We start from the raw sequence: 18,172 nt of genomic DNA on the forward strand, positions 1-18,172 counted from the left end.
TACTGGCAACGGGAAAAATGAGATTTACCTTACACATAGCGTGAGTAGTGTAACCACTAACTCACTAAATTGTATTATTTTATGGGTGTATTAGTGTGACGAACACGAGGAAAAGAAACTTCTCGGGTTCCATGTACTGGCTCCCTCTATCTGCCCCGTATCTTTGACTGGAATCGGCGTTGGTTTCCTTCGGCTAGTTACCTAGGGTTCTCTCCTCGTATGGACATATTGAATTTCTACTCCGACTTCCTTCTAATTCCGACTCTGAGTGTCATCACTTCATGATGGATGACTGGAATCTCGGAAGTTTAGGCGAATTTCTCATCGATGTCCCTAAAAGATATAGACACTTGGTGATTTCAATAGTCTAGTCCCAATTCATTTATTTCCAAACTGGAAATCTTCTCAATGAACTTCTTCGGGGACGGAATCAACTCTTCTACCGAGTACTGAAGTGGGTAGGGTTTTCTACAGGGTTCATGCGAGAATGGAAATATCTAAAGAATCCTAAGAGATTATTAACGTTTAACTGAGTGGTCCATATCGAGTCCTGCTACGATTACACAGAGTATACAAATCATATATAACTTAGATCCGATAGGCCTTCGAATATGTGATACTACTCTAGATCCACATCCCAACGAGGAAAAGGAAATAGGTCGAAACCACACATTCTTAGCCAATGGGACCCTTATTATATATAACCTTGGAAGTATACTCTCTGTAATTGTAGGTATATCAATAAGGATCTTTTAGTTCTTCACACAAGGTTAGTTATGGATCCTAAAATACCCCTATGGTATTTTAATTTTCTTGTTTGTTTCTTATCTTCTGAATATGATTATGGGATTAGTGTGAGTCTTTTAGTATTCCAAAAGACTCCTATAGTATTTTAACTTTATGTTTGGCTCTAGCATTCCTAGTTGGTAAGTTTCAGACTTGTTGCAACACCACTATCACTCCCAAGCACACGTTCATCGCATCTTGAATAAATGTAGTTGATTAGGTTACATTTATTCTAGCTTACGATTACATAACTCCCCAGGTTTGACTGTAGTGCTCAACATCCGAAGGCTTTTATTCTTATCCTTCTTGTGATACTTGTGGTCGAGGGTTTTAGATTTTGGATGTTATTATACTTTGGTAAAATATGGTTATATTTTAAAGTATAATTCTTGGTTAGAGTCTTTTATCCATATGTATTTATAGGTTGTATATCTTTTGTGAATTGATATACTTAGCTCACTATAAACAATGCTCTGATACCAATCTGTCACACCCCAAACCGGAACGGCGGAAACGTTCTAGGTGGATGATGTCATGTCAAGTATCACAACACACGCATTATAGTAGTCAAAGTACAACAACCATTGCATTAATAATAATAGTTTTACATAGTTTACATTGTATAGAATCATTAAAGTAGTACAGAAACTAGTAGAGATATGGCTTGGCACAAAACCGTTTTCAACAGAAGCTCCTAGAATGTACCTCTCTAATGCTGACCTGAGAATACAAGTTATTTGAAAATCGAGTATCAACATTTTTACAAATGCTGGTGAGTTCATAAGTATTTAGTGTCATTTTATTCAAATAACTTTAATAAAAGTGGTAGTTTTAGAGTTTCCATTAAATTAGTGTCTTTTCTAGAATATCCCATATTTTCTATAATAAAGCAGTCTTCTACCAAGACTGGAAGGAGTTGTGTGGTAAAAAGTAGTTTTCCCTTAATCCCTATCAATATCAAAATACATAATTTGATTATTAAAGAAAGCAAGAGAAATCAGGGAAATAACATATGCCTCAGCAGTGAAGACTGCTGATTAAGGCAAAAGGAATCATAGACTCCAGGAGAGTATCGAACAAACGATACGCCTGGATCAGTCTAATCAAAGGGAGACACAAACCCCTGACGGTACAAAATGAAAGGTACAGCTAGAAAGGTCCAAAAACAGTGTGACTCTGAGAGTGGGTTTCCATCATACAGTGTAAAATACAGTGTAAAATACCGTTACCTTAAGGCCATGAATTATAAGGTAACCTGGGATACTCGTAACCATACTAACCGACACTAGAGTACTTGACGCCTTGCAAGCGTCTATATAAACTATCACATTTGTCACCCTTTGGCTTGGTAGGCCGTGGACTGTAGGTAGCAGTCAGGGTGCGGGGGTGTCAATCCCGTATAGATCTATACACACAATGTCCACTCTCCCTAGAGGAGACTCTGGTTACCAACTAGATGACGGAGAAGGCCGTGTCCCGAAGATGCATCCCAAATAGTGGGTAGTGAGTTTTGAAAATAAGCGTTGGACTAGCAGTAGAGACTCATAACTTAACTGACTAATGTAAACCTATATGTCTATGCTTGTGTACATAATATATAACTAATGATCAAATGACCTTCGGACGGACATCCGATCCCACCAGACCACATCTCAACAAAGAAAAGTAAGTTGGGCGAACAAACATTCCTAAGTCCTTCAACCAGTATTTATATGCATCTATACAAGCATAGGCATACATCCAACTACGTTTGAGTGTGTAACAAGTGGAAACGTATCGTGAAGTATAACCGAATCATGATGTATAACCGAATCATGATATATAACCGAATCGTGATGTATAATCGAATCGTGTGGAATAACCGAATCGTAAAGTGTAAGCGAACAGTGTGGAATAACCGAACCGTGATGTATAAGTGAACATTGTGGAATAACCGAATTGTGAAGTATAAGTGAACAGTGTGGAATAACTGAATCGTGAAGTATAAGCGTTAACAAATATAAGTGTATCACGAAGTGGAAACATTAACAAGTAGGAGTTTAAACTAACTAAAAGTGAAGCAGCAGTATCTAACAAGTAAGAGTACACGACATGAAAGAGAACTTTGATGAAAACCTTGGAAAAACCTTTATACTTATGACAACCACAACTTGGTATTCTTTGGTAAAAAAAAGTTTGAAAACCTTTAGAAATTCTTTGGAAACCTTTCATAAACCAGTTTAAAATGAACTTTGATAAAACCGTATAAGTAAGAGTTTTGAACAAGTGAAAACGTTTTAAAAAACCATTCATAGTATCCTACTTGGTAAAACAGTTTACAGTGTGGTAAATCCTTGTGCATGCGGGTTATCAATCACACATGATTGATATGATAACTGGCATGTTTAATTTGTATTCCCCCCTATAAAACATGCAAACACATTTAAAAGGTTCATTCAGGGGTATGAACTCACCTGATGTAAGTGGATCCGACGAAGGTGCCGGTTGGGTGCTCGGTGTCAAGTAAAGACTTGGACACACTTAGTGACCTATTAACATATGATAACATATGTTTACATACAATTAGTACATATAATACCAATCAAACAAGTATATGCATCCGAAAGTGCGGAAAACACTTTGATTAAGTGTTTGGAGTGTCCCGGGTAACATTTAAGGGCTTGAATGGCTTAGGAATGGAGTTTACTCTCCAAGAGTAAACTCTATATATAGAGTTTATGGCCCTGGGACAACTCCCCATGAGTTTACGGCCGTAAACTCATGGTGGGAGTGTTCTAGGATGCTAAATGACCTTATATCACTTGTAGATTTATGTTAGGTCCAAATATGATGCATATGAAGGGATTTGAAGCTCTTAAGGGATCATTTGAGGAGTTTACGGCCCTAAACTAGGATTTTACGACCGTAAGCTCCTACATACTCATTCTTTTGGTGTTTTAAGGTCTTAAATGATAGAGGGTAAATTCCTGTGCATTTTTCTAAGTCAATTGGGGAGTTTAGGGCACCATTTAACCCCTTTATAGGAGTTTACGGCCCATGCACCCTTTCATGAGGGGTTTACGGCCGTGAACTCCTTATGGAGTTGTTTTAATCGAGTTTAAGGCCCTTAACTTGTTGGTGGTTGATTCTAGAATTCAATATAAGGCTATTGGTGTGTTTAAGTGGCTTTTAAACACTCAATCATGATTTTACTCCCCATGATGAGGAGTTTATGTCCCAAGCATGTTCCTGGCCAGTAAACTCATGTTTACTCCCCAAAATGCTAGTTCAAGGAGTTCTAAGTCCGATTCCATAAGCCTACAAGCCATATCTAAGCCTTAGGGACAATTTGGAGGGGTTTTGGGGCTTAAAAACCCCCAATAAATGGTGTTCACGGTCCAACAGTGTTCTTGGGCCGCAAACACATCATTTTATAACTATTTTATGTTTTAAAATCGAATTTGCAGGCTAGATAAGCTATTTAACAAGTTAGGATAGGTGGCTTACTCGTTTGGGGGTCGAAACAGACGATTTTTGGCTCGAAATTAAGTTTTAGAGAGAGAGAGAGAGAGAGAGGGGAGAGTGTAAAATGTCTCTAATTGACTCCACTCACCCTTATATAGGGGTTGGAGTTGGGGCTCAGTGGAAATCTACCCGCTCCTGGTGTTAAACGGGGCTTTTTGGTCGCACCCGATTTAGTGGTTGTATTTTGACTTGGTTGAAACTAAAAAATTTCAAAGGAAATTTTTGGGGTGTTTCTAACTTTTTTCAACCCCTACCAAGTCATTATAATAGTCCCCATATAATTAACCTCTTTCAAAAGGTTAACGGACAGTTAAATAAAACGGAGCTTTTTAACGGAAAAAGGTTAAAACTGACTGAATAGATTTCAGGTTGTCACATCATCCCCCCATTAGAGGGAATTTCTCTTTTATCCTTGGTTTACTCTTTACCCTGTACAATTAACCGCCTTATCAAGCTCTAATTAGCAACAAAAACATAGAAAATACGTTGTTTTTATGAAAATATGATAATATTTTCCCTTTAATGTAGATAGTTTTATAAAAAAAAATACTTACTTCCCAAATGATTTTTAATAAGTATAAACTAGAATAAATAAGAGCGTGATTTTGCTACATTTTCAATTTGGTAATCGATATTTAGAGAGCTCTAAGAAAGATACTAGCTTTTGATGCTCCCAATCCTCCCTCCACCGATCCTCAATGGAAAAAAGTGCATGTTGTCGTCCGGACCTAACTTTACGTGACACTTTCCCAAAACGTTGTCAACAATATCATCAAAACAAATGTTTCCACTTGTCAACTTTGGCTCAAAGTCCAAAAGCTTTTCTATGACAATAAAGACTCAAGAATCATGCAATTTTACAGTGAAATCCGTACAATCTCCATAGGCGATCTCTCGGTTCAAGCCTATCCCATTAAAATATAGAATATTGTGGAGCTTCTCGAGAACATGGAAATAAACTCTAGAATATCCAGTAAGCATCTTATGAGCTACACCATTAACAATCTCTATTCTCGGTTCAACAACATTGCCTCCATGATTCGTCATCACAATCCGTTCCCAACATTTTCTGAAACTCTCTCCATGCAAGCCTTGAAACAGAGCCACTTCAATCAAATTTGCATTCCATTGGCACCAACTCATCCCAAAAACTCTTCTTCTCCTACTATTCTTTATGCTGGTAGAAATAATAATTTTTTTCGTGGAGTCCGCCTGAACAATAGCCGCCAGCCACCTATGGACCGCCGACAACAGTCACGTCAAGCAAGCCAACAACAACAAAAACCATGGACTTTAGTCTCATTCTCAAAACATTCTTCTGCTGCCCATCCGTTTGGCTGGGTCTTGATACCATAGCCTGTGCATGTACGTTAGTGCAACAAGTCCACTTCAAACCCTTGGGCCAATCGTGTAGCAGCATGACAACAAAATGGAATATTAGGCCTATCTCCTTCATTTGCTCCTCAAGTACATTCGATAGCCTCCTCTTCACCCAATTTCATAGGACAACAACCTTCAACTTTTCTATCTCCTTGGGATTGGTTTCGACAACATAAAACAACTACCCTCCTACAAATGTTTTCATCTATTATTCGTTACGAACCTGGTCAAAATGAATAGATTATGGATAAGGTAGCAACCGACCACCTTCATGCAAATGATGGTACATTCGAAATCCTTAGTCATAATTAGAATTCACGTTTAGAGTGTAGCTTGTAACCGATCCCATATGTTTACATATTGTAAAGTTATTATCTTTCTTGATGAATTACATAGATATCAAATGAAATTGAGTTGGTGATACTTTTTTGTCAATCAATAGAATTTTATTCAAGATTTATGTAAGAAAGTGGGTTTTCCTTTTTAAAACAATAGTCTATATATCTTCTCATGTGTTTCTAATAACAAACCTATTAATAAAACTACCGTATTCTTTTGTAAATAAAGATGAAATATCGCATTGATAAAAGTTGTTACAAACTTCGATAACTTTAAAAAAAAGTATGTGTTAATGTACATGTATATTGTTAATTATAAAAGAGTAATTACAAAAAGTTATTGTCTTATTTCATTTGTTCAATATGTTAACAAGAAATCAGAGTGGCGCAGCGGAAGCGTGGTGGGCCCATAACCCACAGGTCCCAGGATCAAAACCTGGCTCTGATACAAATGTTAGAGATGCTTCCAAATTGCACAATTGATGTTTTTATTTGCACTTGAACTTTTGGTTTTTGTACAAGTTTAATTTTTATTTCTCGTTTATTCTTATTTTCCTCTTCACCCTATACAATTAACCGCTTTATCAAGCTCTACTTAACAACAAAAACATAGAAAATACGTTGTTTTTATGAAAATATGATAATATTTTCCCTTTAAGTTAGATAATATTATAAAAAAATACTTACTTTCCAAATGATTTTTAATAAGTATAAACTAGAATAAATAAGAACGTGATTTTGCTACATTTTCAATTTGGTAATCGATATTTAGAGAGATCTAAGAAAGACTCTAGCTTTCGATGCTCCCAATCCTCCCTCCACCGATCCTCAATGGAAAAAGGTGGATGTCGTCGTTCGGACTTGGCTTTACGTGACACTTTCTCAAAATGTTGTGAACAATATCATCAAAACAATTGTTTCCACTTGTCAACTTTGGCTCAAAGTCCAGAAGCTTTTCTATAACAATAAAGACATAAGAATCATGCAATTTGATAGTGAAATTGTAACGACGTAAATTTTAAAACCAATTTTTCATTTTTGTAATCATTAAAACATCGATTAATATTTCAAATTCAAATGTAGACAATATTGTCACAACAGAATACATCCCAAAGATCATAAAAGTAGTTTTCCCTCGATAATGTCTACGATCACGCCGACGCCTTCCCACGGTCCTCGCTAGTACCTGAAACACATAACACAACGACTGTAAGCATAAATGCTTAGTGAGTTCCGCAAAATACAACCTACACACATACGCCTTTCCAGGCCCTGACCTTATGGTCCATGTGACTCAGGGGACTTCCGTACCGAGTAGGTAAACCTTCCGGTTCTACCTACGTCAACCTTACGGTCCACATCACAACGCCTTCCGGCCCATAACATATTCGCCTTCCGGCCCATAACATAATGCCTTCCGGCCCATATCAAGCATATCATACATGGCACATATAACGGTTAACTTATTACACATAACACATATATCTCATATCATATCCGACCTTCCGATCACACAGTGAAACCCTTCCGGGTACAGTATAGTTAGAAAACTCACCTCGTGGAAAGTCTAAGATCTCGTATCCTCTCTATCACTGAATCTCAATGACGACTCTACCTCGCCCAAACATAAAAAAAATATTATTATTTAATACGCAAATACTTCCACCACTAAAACTTTATCCCTTATCATCATTCTTCAAAGGGTAAAAGACTGTTTTACCCTTCCTTGACCTAAAGTCCTCATGTTGACCAAAACCTTAAAAGTCAACAAAAGTCAACCCTGAGAATACGCGTGGCGTACTGCTAGATGTACGCGGGGCGTACATCGCCAACTCCCCCTGGATCGGGCTCTCCACCTAGTACGCGGCGCGTACTGGAAGTTACGCCCTGCGTAACCACCAAAATCAGCCACCCTCCATTTCTGGTCTTAATCGGTTAAGCCATTACTACAACTTCTAGATCCGACTCTTTTAGTGTGTCTAAACCCATAAGGTCGAGACCTTTAAGCCTTGGCATGGCTGTAAAGGCTCCAACATCACATAACAACCTTTTATTCAAACTCAAGGATCTAGATCTCATGCATGGTGCAATATCCACAACCAAGTTGCCATTTTTATGAGTCTACAACTCCAATAGATCAGAAACATGAAGCATCTAAGCTTATGGAGGCCATTTGCATAAAAGTCTCCACCTTTGGGACATAAACCCTAGAAAATGACATCTAAAGCATACAAAAAGAACCAAGTGTCAAGATCCGAACTTTTTACCTGAAATTGAAGCTTTAACCCTTGCAAAGCTCAGATCTACACTTGAGCACCACTTCTAGCCTCCCCAACAAGTTCTTCTTCTCCTTTGCAACCTTAAAATGGCACTACAAAGCTTAGAATGCACACACAAGGCTTAAGGACGATGGCACACGCTATTTAGGGTTTCACTCTGAGGGGTGGTGGCCGAGAAGTCCAGCCACACATTCCTTTTGTAGCCTCAACAAAGGAAATTAGGGTTTCGGTCTGAATGGGTTACGTTGGGCGTAACCTTGGGTACGCACCGCGTACCTGAGGGGGAACGCATCCAAATCAGGCGCGCGAGTACGCGCAGCGTACACCTTGTACGCCCAGCGTACTTGCCTACCATGAATACCGTAAATCATTAACTTAATCAAGATGCAAGGCCCACAGAAGAATAGTTGGATTTCGGGCTGTTACAATTCTCCCTCACTAAAATCAGACTTCGCCCTCGAAGTCTCATACTGAAAACAACTCCGGATACTGATCCTGCATGTCAGACTCGGATTTCCATGTCAGCTCGGACCCCTTCCGATGTTGCCACTGCATTTGTACCAGGGGTACTTCCTTGTTCCTCAGAAGCTTAACTTTCCGATCCCTGATCGCTACCGGTCTCTCCACATAGTTCAGGCCTGCATCCACCTGAATATCATCCAATGGCACCACTGCCGACTCGTCGGCAATACATTTCCTCAACTGAGACATGAAAGGTATCATGGATCTGCCCCAACTCAGCAGGTAGATCCAACCGGTAGGCTACCCGGCCTACCCTAGCAATTACCCTAAAGGGTCCAATATACCGGGGCCCCAACTTGCCCCTCTTCCTGAACCGTATCACTCCTTTCAAAGGAGAGACCTTTAGGAGCACAAGGTCACCCACTTGAAACTCGAGCTCAGACCGCCGCCTGTCCGCATAACTCTTCTGGCGACTCTGCACGGTCAACAACGTCTGTCTGACCTGCTGAATCTGCTCGGTCGTTTGGAGTACGATTTCCGTCCTATACATCACCCGCTGCCCCACCTCTCCCCAGCAGATGGGGGTGCAACACCTCCGCCCATACAACAGCTCAAAGGGTAGTATACCAATGCTCGAATGATGGCTGTTGTTATACGAAAACTCTGCTAAAGGTAGATAGGTGTCCCAGCTCCCTCCAAAATCCAAAACACACGCTCGGAGCATATCCTCAAGCGTCTAAATTGTCCGCTCGCTCTGTCCGTCTGTCAGCGGGTGGTATGCGGTACTGAAATGCAGTCTCGTACCCAACTCCTCATGAAACTTCTTCTAAAACCTGGAAGTAAAACACACATCGCGATCTAAAACAATCGACATCGGAACCCCATGCCGCAATACCACCTCCCTCACGTATAATTCTGCCAACTTCTCCGCAGAAGAGCTCTCGCTGATGGCTAGAAAATGAGCGCTCTTCGTCAATCTATCCACGATCACCCAAATCGCATCGACTCCCCTCGCACTCCGTGGCAATTTGGTGATAAAATCCATGGTAATCTGTTCCCACTTCCATTCGGGAATATCTAGCGGCTGCAATTTACCGTGCGGACGCTGATGCTTGGCTTTAACCTGCCAACAAGTCAGACATCTCTCAACAAACCATGCAACGTCCCTTTTCATACAGGGCCACCAATACTCCTTCCTTAGATCCATATACATTTTCGTAGCCCCGGGATGAATCGAGAATTTCGATCGATGCGCTTCCTCCATCAAAATAAGACGCGCACCGCCCACAAACGGTACCCAAATCTGACCCTAAAAAGTCATAAGCCCTCGTCCATCCGTGACAAATCCTGATACCTGACCTACAACCCGCTCCCTCTTCTGGTTTTCTGGTTTCGCAGCCTCAGCCTGAGCTCCTCGAATAGCATCCAAAATCGGGGTCATTACCGTCAACCTCATACAAATATCTCGGATCGGGGCGCTTTCCGCCCTACGGCTCAACGCGTCGGCTACCACATTAGCCTTGCCAGGGTGGTATAGGATCTCACAATCGTAATCCTTCACCACATCCAACCACCTCCTCTGTCGCATATTCAGATTTGGCTGATCCATCAAGTACTTCAGACTCTTGTGGTACGTGTAGATGGTACACCGAACCCCATAAAGATAATGTTGCCAGATCTTGAGGGCAAACACCACAACCCCTAATTCCAGGTAGTGGGTGGGATATCTCGACTCATGAGGCTTCAACTGCCTCGAAGCATACGCTATCACATGTCCCCTCTGCATAAGCACCGCCCCCAAACCCAATATAGATGCATCACAGTACACCACAAAATCCTCCATCCCTTCCGGGAGTGCAAGCACCGGAGCCTCGCACAATTTCTGACGAAGTGTCTTGAATGAGGACTGCTGCTTCGGTCCCCATGAAAATGCAACACCCTTCCGGGTCATCCTAGTAAGTGGCACGGCGATCTTGGAGAAATCCTTGATAAACCTGCGATAATATCCAGCCAATCCTAGAAAACTCCTGATCTCAGTGGGCGATCTCGGCACCTCCCACCTCAACACCACCTTAATCTTGGCCGGGTCGACCAATATCCCTTTCTGGTTAACAAGATGCCTGAGGAACTGGACCTCTCGTAACCAGAAATCACACTTGAAGAATTTGGCATACAACCTCTCCGATCTCAATACCCCAAGAATCTCCCTCAAATGTTCCTCATGCTGCTCCCTAGACCTCGAATATACCAAAATATCATCAATGAATACGATCACCGACTGATCCAACATCGGCCTGCACACCCGGTTCATAAGATTTATGAATGCAGTCGGGGCATTGGTGAACCCAAAAGGCATCACCACAAACTCATAATGTCCATAATGAGTTCTGAAAGCAGTCTTCTGAATATCTTCATCCCGAACCCTCATCTGATGATATCCCAACCTCAAGTCTATCTTGGAGAACCAAGATGCCCCCTGCAACTGATCGAACAAATCGTCGATCCTAGGTAACGGATACCGGTTCTTAACCGTCAACTTGTTCAACTCCCGGTAATCGATACACATCCGGTGTGAACCATCCTTTTTCTTGACGAACAAAATCGGCGCTCCCCAAGGTGAGCTACTCGATCGAATAAACCCCTTCCCCAACAACTCTTGAAGTTGCGAGGATAACTCCTGCATTTCCGGTGGAGCGAGACGATAAGGCGCCTTGGCGATGGGAGCCGCTCTTGGAACCAAATCGATACGAAACTCCACTTACCTTTCCGGAGGCACACCTGGTAACTCTTCGGGGAACACATCCAAAAACTTGCATACTACAGGAACGTCATCAACCGAATTGGGCCTCCCCGCGGCTACTCGAGTATCCATCATGTAGGCTATGAATCCATTGCAGCCCTACTGCAAACTCTGCCTCGCCCTGGCAGCCGAACAAAACACCGACCCACACCGGGTTCCCTCGCCATACACCGTAAGCACTCCCCCACTAAGGTCTCGAATCGTCACCAGCTGTGTCTCGCAGTCAATGACTGCCCCAAACTTACTCAACCAGTCCATACCCACGATGATGCAAACATCCCCCATCGCTATAGGAACCAAGTCTATAGGGAACTCGACCCCAAAAATCTCGAGCACACATCCCTGAATCACATCAGTGGCGTAAATCGCTTTCTCATCCGCTATAGAAACTCGCAAGGGTCGACTCATCACCTCCCGATCAATACCGATGTGTTGGCTAAAAGCCAATGATCCAAAAGACCGAATCGCACCCGAGTCAAATAATACCAAAGCAGGTACAGAATTCACAAGAAAAGTACCTACACATATCATAATATAAGCCCAATACCTTATCATAAAAGTAAATACGCGAAAGAATACATACCAGCTACGACATCAGGCGCCGCGCGGACCTCTTCCGCAGTCAACTAAAAAGCTCTCCCACGAGCCTTCGGAGCCTCGGCTTTCACCGGCCGAGTCTCGGTAACCCTAGCAGCAGGCGTAGATCCCTGGCGAAGCTGGGGGCACTCGGCCTTCCGATGACCGGTATGGTTGCAATGAAAGCAAACCATAAATCCCTTGGGGAAATCCCTAGCAATGTGCCCCTCCTTGCCACACTTGTAGCAAGCACCCGATCGGCATGCCCCCTCGTGACCCTTGCCGCACTTTCCGCAAGTGCGGCCCTTCTGACCACCCAATCTCGAATCGGCGGACTTGGTCCGCTTGGCTGCCGGCTGAGACTGAGCCGGCCGCCGATCCACCCGTTGAGACTCGGCCTCCTCCCTGGCCTAGTTCTCCAACTCGATCTCATGCTTCCTTGCATTCGCCTGAAGCTCAACAAAAGTCTGGTATGACGAGTTCGATACGAACTCACGGATATCCCTCCTCAGCACACCCAAATACCGACTCATCCGAGCCTACTCCATGGACACCTGCTCAGGGCAAAACATCGCCCTCTCATGAAACTTCTGCGTGATCACCGTGGCAGAATCATTACCCTGCTTGAGGGTCAATAACTCCTGAACCAACTATTCCCTCTCCACCGGGGGAACGTACTCATCTCTGAACATAGCAGTAAACCTCTCCCAAGTCACAACTGAAACCTCTACTAAAGTGAAGTTCGCCGTCACGAACTTCCACCAATCCTTTGCTCCCAGGCGGAGTTGGTTCAAGGCGAACCGTACCCTCAGATGCTCCGGACATGAACAAGTGTAGAAGCATCCCTCGATATCAGCAATCCATCTCATCGCAGCGATCGGATCCTGCGTCCCGTCAAACTCAGGTGGCTTCGTGTTGCTGAACTCCCGGAACAGCAACAAGTCACCTCCCTGTGGTCTGGCAGCGGCCACAGCTGCGGTAGCTGCAGCGGCTGCGGCCTCAGTCACCGCGGCGTACCGCTCATCAAAAGTCTCCATCAGTGTGGTCTTAATAGACTCAAACATCTTCGGAATCTCAGCCCGGATCGCTATAGCCACCTCCTCATGAATCATCTAAAGAAGCTCCTCGTCACTCACACTACTCGTACCAGGTCTGTGGCGTGGTCCAACCATGATGCCTCTGAAATACAACATAGAAATATCAGAGACTCTATCGAGCATAATCGCACTCGATAACGCAACCCTACTCAGTCTCCGATACCCAAGGATTCTTACTTGGGTTGCCCACTGACCCGGTGTCTTCAGTAGTACGGGCCCAATACTACCAACTACACCGCATCAGCATTCACCCCAAGTCCTCCTCCCCAAACCCCGGATCATGAGTACTCTATTCTTGCCATGCACTAGCTACCCACTCGCTTCAAGGCACCTCATAGCAGCAGATTTCCCTAGACTAAGGCATCACAAATCAGGCCACTCTAGTCCTAATATGAATACCTAGTCTACTAGCATGCGTATCATATCATATCATATCTCATAACAAATATTGTAAGAGTATTTTGGGGAGTTTACCGTTCGGGCGCTAGCTGACCGTACACACTTCTTCTTCCCTGATTGTTTCAAAATCTCTTAGAAAAGTTTTATTGATTTTATTAATTAAAAATTTCTCAAATCCCCGGTTTGAGTTCAGTTACGCCCGAAGGTGTATCCGAATCCCTCAAACCAAGGCTCTGATACCAACTTGTAACGACGTAAATTTTAAAACCAATTTTTCATTTTTGTAATCATTAAAACATCGATTAATATTTCAAATTCAAACGTAGACAATATTTTCACAACAGAATACATCCCAAAGATCATAAAAGTATTTTCCCTCGATAATGTGTACGATCACGCCGGCGCCTTCCCACGGTCCTCGCTAGTACCTGAAACACATAACACAACGACTATAAGCATAAATGCTTAGTGAGTTCCCCAAAATACAACCTACGCACATCCGCCTTTCCAGGCCCTGACCTTATGGTCCATGTGTCTCAGGGGACTTCCGTCCCGACTAGGTAAACCTTCCGTTTCTACCTACGTCAACCTTACGGTCCACCTCACAATGCCTTCCGGCCCATAACATAATGCCTTCCGGCCCATATCAAGCATATCATACATGGAACATATAACGGTTAACTTATCACACATAACACATATATCTCATATCATATCCGACCTTCCGGTCACACAGTCAAACCCTTCCTGGTACAGTATAGTGAGAAAACTCACCTCGTGGAAAGTCTAAAATCTCGTATCCTCGCTATCACCGAATCTCAACGACGACTCTACCTCGCCTAAACATAAAAAGAATATTATTATTTAATACGCAATGACTTATACCACTAAAACTTTATCCCTTATCATCATTCTTCAAAGGGTAAAAGACTGTTTTACCCTTCCTTGACCTAAAGTCCTCATGTTGACCAAAACCCTAAAAGTCAACAAAAGTCAACCCTGAGAGTACACGGGGCGTACTGCTAGATGTACGCGGGGCGTACATCGCCAACTCCCCCTGGATCAGGGTCTCCACCCAGTATGCGGCGCATACTGGAAGTTACGCCCTGCGTAACCACCAGAATCAGCCACCCTCCATTTCTGGTCTTAATCAGTTAAGCCATTACTACAACTTCTAGATCCGACTCTTTTAGTGTGTCTAAACCCATAAAGTCGAGACCTTTAAGCCTTGGCATGGCTGTAAAGGCTCCAACATCACATAACAACCTTTTATTCAAACTCAAGGATCTAGATCTCATGCATGATGCAATATCCACGACCAAGTTGCCATTTTTATAAGTCTACAACTCCAATAGATCAGAAACATAAAGCATCTAAGCTTATGCAAGCCATTTGCACAAAAGTCTCCACCTTTGGGACTTGAACCCTAGAAAATGACATCTAAAGCATACAACAAAAACCAAGTGTCAAGATCCGATGTTTTTACCTGAAATTGAAGCTTTAACCCTTGCAAAGCTCAGATCTACACTTGAGCACCACTTCCAGCCTCTCCAACAAGTTCTTCTTCTCCTTTGGAACCTTAAAATGGCACTACAAAGCTTAGAATGCACACACAAGGCTTAAGGGCAATGGCAGACACTATTTAGGGTTTCACTCTGAGGGGTGGTGACTGAGAACTCCAGCCACACATTCCTTTTATAGCCTCAACAAAGGAAATTAGGGTTTGGTTCCGAATGAGTTACGCCGGGCGTAACCTTGGGTACGCCCCGTGTACCTGAGGGGGAACGCGTCCAAATAAGGTGCGCCAGTACGCGCAGCGTACACCTTGTACGCCCAGCGTACTCGCCTACCATGAAAACCCTAAATCATTAACTTAATCAAGACGCAAGGCCCACAGAAGAATACCTAGATTTTGGGCTGTTACATAAATCCATACAATCTCCATGGGCGATCTCTCGGTTCAAGCCTATTGCATTAAAATGTATAGTATTGATGAGCTTCTCGAGAACATGGAAATAAACTCTAGAATATCCACTAAGCATCTTGTGATTCACACCATTAATAGTCTCTCTTCTCGGTTGGACAACATTTTCCACCATGATTCATCATCACAATCCGTTCCCAACATTTTCTGAAACTCTCTCCATGCAAGCCTTGAAATAGAGCCACTTCAATTAACTTTGCATTCCATCGGTACCAACTCATCCCAAAAAATCATCTTCTCCTACTATTCTTTATGCTGGTAGAAATAATAATTTTTTTCGTGGAGACAGCCTGAACAATAGCCGCCAGCCAATTAAGGACTGCTGACAACAGTCGTGTCAAGGAAACCAACAACAACAGCAACAATGGACTTTAGCCTCATTGTCAATAATACATTCTTCTTCTGACCATCCGTTTGGCTGGGTCTTCATACCATCGCCAGTGCATGTACGTGAGTCCAACAGGCCCACTTCAAACCCTTGGACCAATCGTGTAGGAGCATGACAACAAAATGGAATATTAGGCCCATCTCCTTCATTTTCTCCTCAAGTACATTCGATAGCCTCCCCTTCACCCAATTTTATAGGACAACAACCTTCATTTTCTCCTCAAGTACATTCAATAGCCTCCCCTTCAAACAACTACCCTCCCACAAAGCTTTTCATCTATTATTCGTTATGAACCTGGTCAAAATGAATAGATTATGGATACGGTAGCAACCGACCACCTTCATGCAAATGAAGGTATACTCTAAATCCTTAGTCATAATCATAATTTTCGTTTGGAATTTAGTTTGTAACCGATCCCATATGTTTACATATTGTAAAGTTATTATCTTTCTCGATGAATTACATAGATATCAAATGAAATTGAGTTGGTGATACTTTTTTGTCAATCAATGGAATTTTATTCAAGATTTATGAAAGAAAGTGGGTTTTCCTTTTTAAAACAATAGTCTATATATCTTCTCATGTTTTTCTAATAAAAAACCTACTTATAAAGAAATCGTATTCTTTTGTAAATAAAGATGAAATATCGCATTGCTAAAAGTTTTTATAAACTTCGATAACTTTAAAAAATTATGTGTTAATGTAGGTGTATATTGTTAATTATAAGAGAGTACTTACAAAAAGTTATTGTCTTATTTCATTTTTTCTATATGTTAACATGAAATCAGAGTGGCACAGCGGAAGTGTGGTTGGCCCATAACCCACAGATGATGTTTTTATTTGCACTTGCACATTCAGTTTTTGTACAAATTTAATTTTTATTTCTCGTTTATTCTTGTTTTCCTCTTCATCCTATACAATTAACGGCTTCTAATTAACAACAAAACATAGAAAATACGTTGTTTTTATGAAAATATGATAATATTTTCCCTTTAAGTTAGATAATATTATAAAAAGATGCTTACTTTCCAAATGATTTTTAATAAGTATAAACTAGAATAAATAAGAACGTGATTTTGCTACATTTTCAATTTGGTAATCGATATTTAGAGAGCTCTAAGAAAGACTCTAACTTTCGATGTTCCCAATCCTCCCTCCACCGATCCTCAATGGAAAAAGGTGGATGTCGTCGTCCGGACTTGGCTTTACATGACACTTTCTCAAAATGTTGTGAACAATATCATCAAAACAAATGTTTCCACTTGTCAACTTTGGCTCAAAGTCCAGAAGCTTTTCTATGACAATAAAGACTTAAGAATCATGCAATTTGATAGTGAAATCCATACAATCTCCATATGCGATCTCTCGGTTCAAGCCTATTGCATTAAAATATATAGTATTGATGAGCTTCTCGAGAACATGGAAATAAACTCTAAAATATCCAGTAAGCATCTTGTGATTTACAACATTAACAATCTCTCTTCTCGGTTTGACAACATTGCCACCATGATTCGTCATCACAATCCGTTCCCAAAATTTTATGAAACTTTCTCCATGCATGCCTTGAAATAGAGTCACTTCAATGAAATTTGCATTCCATTGGTACCAACTCATCCCAAAAACTCTTCTTCTCATACTATTCTTTATGATGGTAGAAATAATATTTTTTTTAATGGAGACTGCCTAAACAATAGCCGCCGGCCACCTAAGGACTGCCAACAACAGTCGCGTCAAGGAAACCAATAACAACAACAACCATGGACTTTAATTAGTCTCATTGTCAATACATTGTTCTTCTGCCCATCCGTTTGGCTGGGTCTTCATACCATCGCCAGTGCATGTACGTGAGTCCAACGGGTCCACTTCAAACTCTTGGGCCAATCATGTAGCAGCATGACAGCAAAATGGAATATTAGGACCATTTCCTTCATTTGCTCCTCAAGTACATTCGATAGCCTCCTCAAGTCCAATAGTCTATATATCTTCTCATGTTTTTCTAATAAAAAACCTACTAATAAAGAAATCGTATTCTTTTGTAAATAAAGATAAAATATCGCATTGCTAAAAGTTGTTATAAACTTCGATAACTTTAAAAAAATTATGTGTTAATGTAGGTGTATATTGTTAATTATAAGAGAGTAATTACAAAAAGTTATTGTCTTATTTCATTTTTTCTATA

The sequence above is a fragment of the Lactuca saligna genome, chromosome 1, assembly GCF_052625555.1.
Source record: "Lactuca saligna cultivar CGN05327 chromosome 1, ASM5262555v1, whole genome shotgun sequence".
NCBI lineage: Eukaryota > Viridiplantae > Streptophyta > Magnoliopsida > Asterales > Asteraceae > Lactuca > Lactuca saligna.